This window comes from Hevea brasiliensis, chromosome 14, assembly GCF_030052815.1.
Source record: "Hevea brasiliensis isolate MT/VB/25A 57/8 chromosome 14, ASM3005281v1, whole genome shotgun sequence".
Classification (NCBI taxonomy): domain Eukaryota; kingdom Viridiplantae; phylum Streptophyta; class Magnoliopsida; order Malpighiales; family Euphorbiaceae; genus Hevea; species Hevea brasiliensis.
Window position 1 is genome coordinate 7,352,145 of NC_079506.1, and position 8,610 is coordinate 7,360,754.

Genomic DNA, 8,610 nt, shown 5'->3' on the forward strand with positions numbered 1-8,610 from the left:
GCACAAAGAGAAAGTCAGTGAGTTCGCTAAGGTTCAGAGATTAGAGATGGGGAAGGTACCAGGGCCGAGGTTAGAGAGCTGGAGCTCACATCCTTCATCGGTGATCAGCCGCATCATCTAATGTTTCAGCTTGGCCATCACCGCATATAAACAAGAGAACTTCTGGGTGGCCGCCTGATCCTTAAGTTCCATTACCATGGCACCCTCATCCCTACTCAGGGCGACATGCTTCGGAAGTGGCGGGACCAGATATTGCCAGCTACGGGAGAAACCCTCGAAATCGTTCGGAATCTTGCTCCTCAGCATGAAGAAGCGATTTTTCCAATTCTTCAAAGGAAAAGGAGATCGATAAAAGCCCACAAAGGCGGTTTTGCTCGAAGAACCGTACTGCGTCGTCCTTTCGGTGAGTAAGCCTATGCAGCTCAGCAAAAACCTTCGCGGTAAGATCGAGCTTCTTAGCCCGGCATAAGCCTCTGAAAGCTACCAGAATTCGCCACGAGTTCGGATGTACTTGGGCTACCGAGACATGGTGAAATTTCAGGACGTCCTTGAAGAAGTCATCAAGGGGAAACCGAAGCCCGGCTTTTAATTGCTCTTCGTACACCATGATCGCATCATTTTCATCGAAAAAGTGATCGGCTCTGAGATCGCCATGGCATCTGATAAGCTCGAAGGAGTCAGTCCGAAGGTTGTACTCTTGACTAATCGACTGCAGATCAGTTTCTTGGAGGATTGACGGCAGCTCATCCACGGGAAGATTTTCTCTCCCAGAGGAATGTGTTCGTCTTGATTGTGCCGCTTGACCATGGGCTGAGGCGGAGGTCGTAGGAGGCTCAGGTCGCCCACTCGACCTAATCACCTCGACTTCATCTGATGACCACGAGACATGGACGGAAGGGGGGCTCGCCGCTCTCTGACCCTCGGCGCCGCTCATTTTCAAAGAAATAAAAAAGCTTAAGTAAGAGAAGGATTAAAGTCCTTACCGGAGTGTGATCGGTGCTGGAAAAACTTGAAGAAATGAGAGAGAGTTGAAATTGCGAGCAGAATGCTGAAAATGGCATAGGGGAGCAACTGAGGGAACCTCCCCCTATTTATACACGTGTGAGCATTCAATGCTCACAAGCGGTGCATCGGTAGGTGTAATTTGCCCGCTTTTTTGACGCTCCATGGGAAGGTTCCAGAAATAAAATAAATAAAATAAGAGGAGATCGGCTGGCCAAGATCGTCGGATTAAGGCGGATGTTCAGAGTTACAGATCGGCTAAGGGTGATTCAGTTAGGAACCAGATCGGATATGCACATTAGAGATCGGAAAATAATCAATGCAATAATTAAATGATAACTGTCAAATAAAATTTCATTTCATTTCCAAAAGGTCAGATTACATCATTTGGGCGATCTCAAGAGATCGGATTACATCATTAAGAACCTTTAAAGGTCAGATTACATTATTTGGGCGATCTCAAGAGATCGGATTACATCATTAAGAACCTTTAAAGGTCAGATTACATCATTTGGGCGATCTCTAAAGATCAGCACTACATCCTACCTAGCAGGGACCTATGTCAAAGCCTAGTCTTGTGGCTGAATTAAAAGATGTGTTTGTACAGAAAACCAGCCATAGGCATCAGATAGATGTACAGCTCAGATGGAGTGACTATGACTCTCATGATAATGAGAGGAATCATCGTCGATGTCATCGACCAGAACTGAGCCGCAGTCGGGACGCCCGATGTGGTGAGGAGCCAAATGAACTTCAAGAGGCAGTCACCGATATTAAGAGGGAAATTAGCAGTCTTCTCGCCAGAAATCGGTTCACCGATTATATCGGTAGATAGACCAGAGATCAGTACGATCGATATTTTCGATCTTGATCGGTAAATTAGTTCGGTTCTCTCTCTGTTATCAGATATAGTTATCATGATTTTCTAATCACCGGGGTCGTAAATTTTCAGTCGGGGAGCAAAGAGAATAGTCGGATAAAGATCAAAAGCGGTCACCATGGCCAGAATGTTACCGGAAAAACTAGAACAGAAGGGGAGAGAAATGGAAAGAGGAGAAATGGAATGTGGGAGAAATTCCCCGCTGAGGCATATATATAGGGGGTCTGAGCATTTATTACTAGCGGAAATCGAAGCGGATGCATTGGTAACCGAAGGATTAAATGCTTTGACTGATTCTGGAATGGGAGAGATCGGGAGAGGGGCCCGGTATGAGAGAGCGGAAAAGGGTCATAATAGAGAGATCGGAAAAATGGGAGATCGGAAAGCAAGGAGAGGATGAGACAATTTCTAATAATCCTCTACATAATCAGAGCCGAGGTAATTAAAGCATTGCAGGCAAGATCAAATCTTCACCGCACACTTCATTTGCAGAATCGCCCACAATGCTGACAGACGCCAGGACAGTTATGACAGTCCTTTGCCTCTGAATCTCCACCGTTGATCTTATTCGTAAGGACAAACCCGGAGCCCTTGGATCGAAAAGTAGATGACAGGACCGACGCCTTTTGTTCCCGGCCTTCAGATCCATCTTGACAGGAAGATCCTGAGCCGTTGGATTGGAAAGAGAAAAGACAAATATTCTGAATAGGATCTTAGTCGTCCATTCTGATTCTCTTCAATTCTCAGGCATCAGATCATGTCCTTTTAAATCCAAACCTTCCATCTCCCCAGAAGAGATCCTGACCCTTCATTAGGAGCACCCGTTCCCTATAAATACCTGCATGCAATACTGTTGAGAAAGGAGGAAAAAAGAAGGGGTGGTAATTATAGTGGAGAAGCTCTGAAATTTGATTCAGTCTTGCTACTTTGCTATTTTAAGCTTTCGAAATAGAGAAACTTCAGAAACCAGTTTTCTTAAGTATCTTCATTGAAGGAGTGTTGGACCCTGAAACTCTTCATTTTCAATTTGTTCACTACTCTGCGATACCATTTCTCGATTGATTTAAATCTTCATCATCTTAATATCAACATTTTATTCTCCAAGCTTAATCTCATTCCAACCCGGTCACTGTCACTTCGGCTCAACTGCATTCTAACTTGGTACTTGTTATTTCAAAGTAAGCATTAGTCCCCAGACTATTAGCTCGCAGCTCTACAATATTTGTGGCTCCACAGTTAGTTCAATAGACTCAATCCCCCACAGGTAAGTGTCTAGACCGTTGCTTTATCAAATGCTCGCATTTTATTTTCTTTGTTCTCATGCTCGTAATTTTCATTAAGTTCAGTTATGCTAAAGAGCCCCACGTAGATAGTTATTCTCTTGAGTTTACCTTTTATTCATCAGTTCATGTTATTTATTTGTTCTTAGCTTTTATTACCTTCAAATATAGGTGTTCTGGTTACGGGTAGCGTGTAGGTAGTCTAATAAAACGTTGGTAGCTGTATCTTAACACGAGAGTTTCTTTAAACAAATAAAAATAATAAAAGTTTGAATAATAAATCGGAGGAAAAAGTTATGAAGTCGAACCACTAAACGAGCTCAGGAGATAACCTGGTATAGTGGGGATCGATATAAGATCGGATCCCAGACTAGTAAACGAAAGAGATCGGACATTGCCTGCCAAAGAGTACTGGTAAGGCGATCACAAAGGGGATCGTCAAAAACTCAGTCTGGTATCCCCTCCCTAGTTATAAGGCATCAATGGGTTAAGAGAAGCCTCGCTCGGGTTCCTGGCGTCTTCAGGCGCCAGAACCCTTAATCCAAGGTTCTTAAGACATTCGATCATAATAAATATTTTAAGAGATCGGGGGAGAGTTCTTACCTGATTCTCATCCAAAATCTAAACAAAACGAGGAGATCGGAGGAGAGTTCTTATCCGAGATCCTTCACTAAAATCTTTAAACCAAATATTTTAAGAGATCGGGGGAGAGTTCTTACCTGATTCTCATCCAAAATTTAAACAAAACGAGGAGATCGGAGGAGAGTTCTTATCCGAGATCCTTCACCAAAAATCTTTAAACCAAAAATTTTAAGAGGTCAGGGGAGAGTTCTTACCTGATTCTCATAATATGTGGAGATCGGAGGAGAGTTCTTATCTGAGATTCCTCATGCTTAACTCTAAATTAAATACTTAAAGAGATCGGAGGAGAGTTCTTATCCGATTCTCAACCAAAAATTTTAATAAATATGTGGAGATCGGAAGAGAGTTCTTATATGAGATTCCTCACGCTTAATTCTAAATTAAATACTTAAAGAGATCGGAGGAGAGTTCTTATCCGATTCTCAACTAAAATTTTAATAAATATGTGGAGATCGAAGGAGAGTTCTTATCTGAGATTCTCCAATTAAACTTTAAACAGATTACCCTAAGAGATCGGGAGAGGTTTTTGCCCGAATTCTCTTAAATCCAAACTAAAATATCACAATACACAAAGTAACCCTCTAAATAAATAAAAAAAACCACTACACAACACCGACTCACTAAGGGTCATCTCATGTACTTATGTATTTGGGTAACCCGAACCAGTGAAAAATCAAATATTCCTTTTTATCTAAAGGATTAACATTATCATTCTAACCCCCTAATTATCGATCTTAATTCATAAAGAGCATAATCCTAAGTCTATTTACCCTCATAGAGGGATGAGGCAGGGTGCCTAACACCTTCCCCGCCCGTACATGGACCCCGAACCTAGAATCTCTATTTTCGAAGTGGTTTCTTTTAATTTATTTCCACAAATGGTTTCCTTTAATTTCCCTTAAAATTAAAGTGGCGACTCCTCACTCTTTCCCACTTCAGTGAAGAGCTTTCGTCTAGGCGACCGCAAAATACCTTGCGATAGCTAGTACTAGCTAACTTGAATTTAGTTTAAATTTCTATTTAGTAGAGCTATTTTCCTATTAGGATTAGGAGTCTAAAACTCTATAAATACTCCAAAAACTATGTATCTCATATTCAAATTTCAATTAATAAAATTTTAGTAGAGATTTTACTCTCAAATTCTTTCTCCCACATGTTTGTGTGAGTGATTTATCTAGCTTCACTATGTTAAGTAGTATCAGAGCAAGGATGGAAATTGGCAGTGATGATGGCAATGACCCTCGTGATAGTGATCGGAGAGCTAGAGCCCTTGAACTAAGGGACGATGCGTTGCAACATTTGGAGCAATCACTAAAGCAACGAATGGACCACAGATTCGAGCATATGGAAAGGTGTCTTGACGAAATTGTGGATCGCCTTGATACTTTAGAAATTAATGGCAACAGGTATCGGGTAGATAATAGAAGGCCAAGGGATGGTACAGCCCATGGAGACCCTATTGAATGGCCAATTGTTGCACTTAGACATCCTGTCTACAATGAGGACTTTGAAAAGGAGGATGAATATGAACAATTCCCTAGACACCAATGACAAGGTGAATATTGGAGGAGAGATGCTGGTGGTTATGATGAGCAGGAAAACAATGATTTTCAACTCAAAGTTGATATTCCTAACTTTAATGGGAGTTTGAACAATGAGGAATTTCTGGATTAGCTAGCTGATGTGGAAAGATTCTTCGATTACATGGAGATAGCTCTTGAAAGGAGAGTGAAAATAGTAGCATGCTGGTTGAAGGGTGGTGCTTCTGCCTAGTGGGAGAGACTGCAATCTAGGAGGGAGTGAGAAGGTAAGGGACCAATTTGAACTTGGTACCGGGTGAAGTATTTGCTACAACAAGAGTTTTTGCCCCCCAGATTATGAGCAAATTCTCTTCTAACAATACCAAAGGTGCCAACAAGGTAGCCGAATGGTTCATGAATACACAGCTGAATTCATGAGGTTGGCTGAAAGAAACAACCTTCATGAATCCGAGAGGTAGCAAATTGCAAGATATTTGGAGGGATTAAAGCCGTCGATCAAGGACCAAATTGGAATTCAAGTATTGCGAACCTTATCCGAGGCTAAAAATATGGCCTTGAAGGCAGAGATGATGCAAAAGAGGAGTTTCGATTCCTAGAAAACTACAAGTCCAGGTACTAAAGCTAAAGCAAATGATTATGATGGATCTTATGAGAAGTATGGTAGCAACCGTGCTAGTAAGGAGTTTGTCTAAGAGGAGAAAGCAGCCAAAAAGCATCCAATGAATGAAAGGAAGGAGAAAGAGATGCCTAAAGCTGCCAATTCTAATGCTAAACCGATCTATGGGAAGTGTTTTAGGTGCAACTAGCAAGGGCATCTCTTTAGTGATTGTCCTTTGAGGAAGATGGTGAATGTTATTGCAAGAGAAAAGGAAGATAAGGCTGAAATTTATTGTGAAGCCAAAAGGGAAGAAGATGAATATGAAGAGGAACTTGATGGGGGCCAAAACTATGTGGTTAGAAGGATTATGCTAGCTCCAAAGCAAGAGGATCAAACACAACGCCACCAACTATTTTGAACCAGGTGCGCTATTAATAATAAAATATTTGGTGTTATTATTAATAGTGGTAGTTGTGAAAACATTATAGGAAAAGAGACTGTAAAGAGTTTGGGTTTACCAATAAAAAAACATCCTAACCCATACAATTTGGGATGGATCAAGGCAACAGCTAGCACTATTAAGGTGAATGAAAGGTGCGAGGGTTCATTCTCCATTGGCCAATACAAATATGATGTGTATTGTGACGTTGTAGACATGGATGTGGGCCATTTGTTGTTTAGGAGGCCACAACAATATGATGTCAATGCACAACACTCTGGAAGAACTGACACCTATAGCATTGAGAAGGAAGGAGTGAATTATTCTCTTTTGCCATTAAAGAACAAATCAACAAAGAAGGAGGTGCGAAACTTCTTACCAGTCACTAAAGAGTTCGAGGCGGAGGCTAAGGAAACAAAGCACGTCCATGCTTTGTTTGTGAAGCAAATCCTTATGGAGGAGTCAAAAATCCCAAGTGGAGGAGCCTCCTAAGTTAGTAAGACCATTGTTGAAAGAGTTTGAGGAGTTGATACCGAATGATATATCGGATGGATTGCCTCCCATGCATGATATCTAACATCATATTGATCTTATTCCAGGTGCTAGCTTGCTAAATTTGCCACACTATCGTATGAGTCCTAAGGAGAGAGAGATACTCAAGGAGAAAGTGGAGGAGCTCTTACGAAAGGGGCTTATCAAGGAAAGCATAAGTTCATGTGTTGTTCCTGCATTGTTAACACCTAAGAAGGATGGGAGTTAGAGGATGTGTGTAAATAGCAGTGCCATCAACAAGATTATGGTGGGCTATAAACTCCCAATTCCTAGATTGGATGATATGTTGGATTAATTACATGGTGCTAGATGGTTCACCAAGCTAGATTTGAAGAATGGGTACCATTAAATACGCATAAGATCTAATGATGAATGGAAAACAACATTCAAGACAAAGGATGGGCTTTATGAGTGGCTTGTCATGCCATTCGAGTTGTTAAATGCACCTAGTACTTTCATGAGATTGATGAATAAGGTATTAAAACCCTTTATTGAGAACTTTGTGGTTATTTATTTTGACGACATTTTAATATATAGCAAGTCAGAAGAGGACCACTTAATGCACTTGAGGAAGGTGTTATTAGCCTTGCAAGAGAACATGCTATACATCAACCTTAAGAACTTTAGTTTCATGACCAACAAACTACTATTCTTAGGGTATGTTATGAGTGCAAAAGGTATACAAGTGGATGAGGCAAAGGTCAAAGCAATCAAAGAGTGGCTAACTCTAACTACTATTTCAAAGGTTCGAAGTTTCCATGGGTTAGCTACATTCTATCAGCAATTTATCAAAGATTTCAGCACCATAGCACCACCGATGACCGAGTGCCTAAAGAAGGGAAAGTTCCAATAGGGTGAGGAGGCCACAAATAGCTTTGCAATTCTCAAGGAAAAATTTTGCACCACACCAGTATTAGCTTTACCAAACTTTGAAAAGCTATTTGAGGTGGATTACAATGCAAGTGGAATCAGGATTGGAGCGGTTTTATCCCAAGAGAAAAGGCATGTGGTATATTTTAGTGAAAAACTAAGTGATGCTAGGAGGAATTGGAGCACCTATGACAATGAGTTCTATTCAGTGGTGCGTGCTCTTAAAACTTGGGAGCATTGTTTGATAGGTAAAGAGTTCACCTTGTATTTAGACTATGAGGCCTTAAAGTAACTAAATAGTCAAAAGAGGATTAGCAAGGATATGCATGCAAGGTGGTGCCAATTCTTACAACAATTTCCTTTTAGGCTTAAGCACAAATTCGGAGTTCAAAATCAGGTAGTGGATGCTTTGAGTAGGCATGGAGCATTATTGGTGACATTGAGCCATGAGATTATGGGGTTTGAGCAACTAAAGGAACTCTATGCCAATGATAAGTACTTTGGAGAAAAATGGGGGTAAGTGTTCTCAAGGCCATCCTTATGAAAATTTTTATGTGCTTAATGGGTATTTGATGCATGAGAACTAGCTTTGCCTTCCTCGAACCTCATTACGGGAGAAGGTAATCCAAGATCTACATTGAGGGGGAGTAGCTGGCCATTTGGGAAGAGATAAGACCATTACAGCGGTGAAAAAAAAGATATTTTTGGCCTAAATTGCGCAATGATGTGACTAGGTTTGTCATGAAGTGCTTTATTTGTCAAACTTCTAAGGGACAATCCCAAAATACTAATTTATACATGCCTTT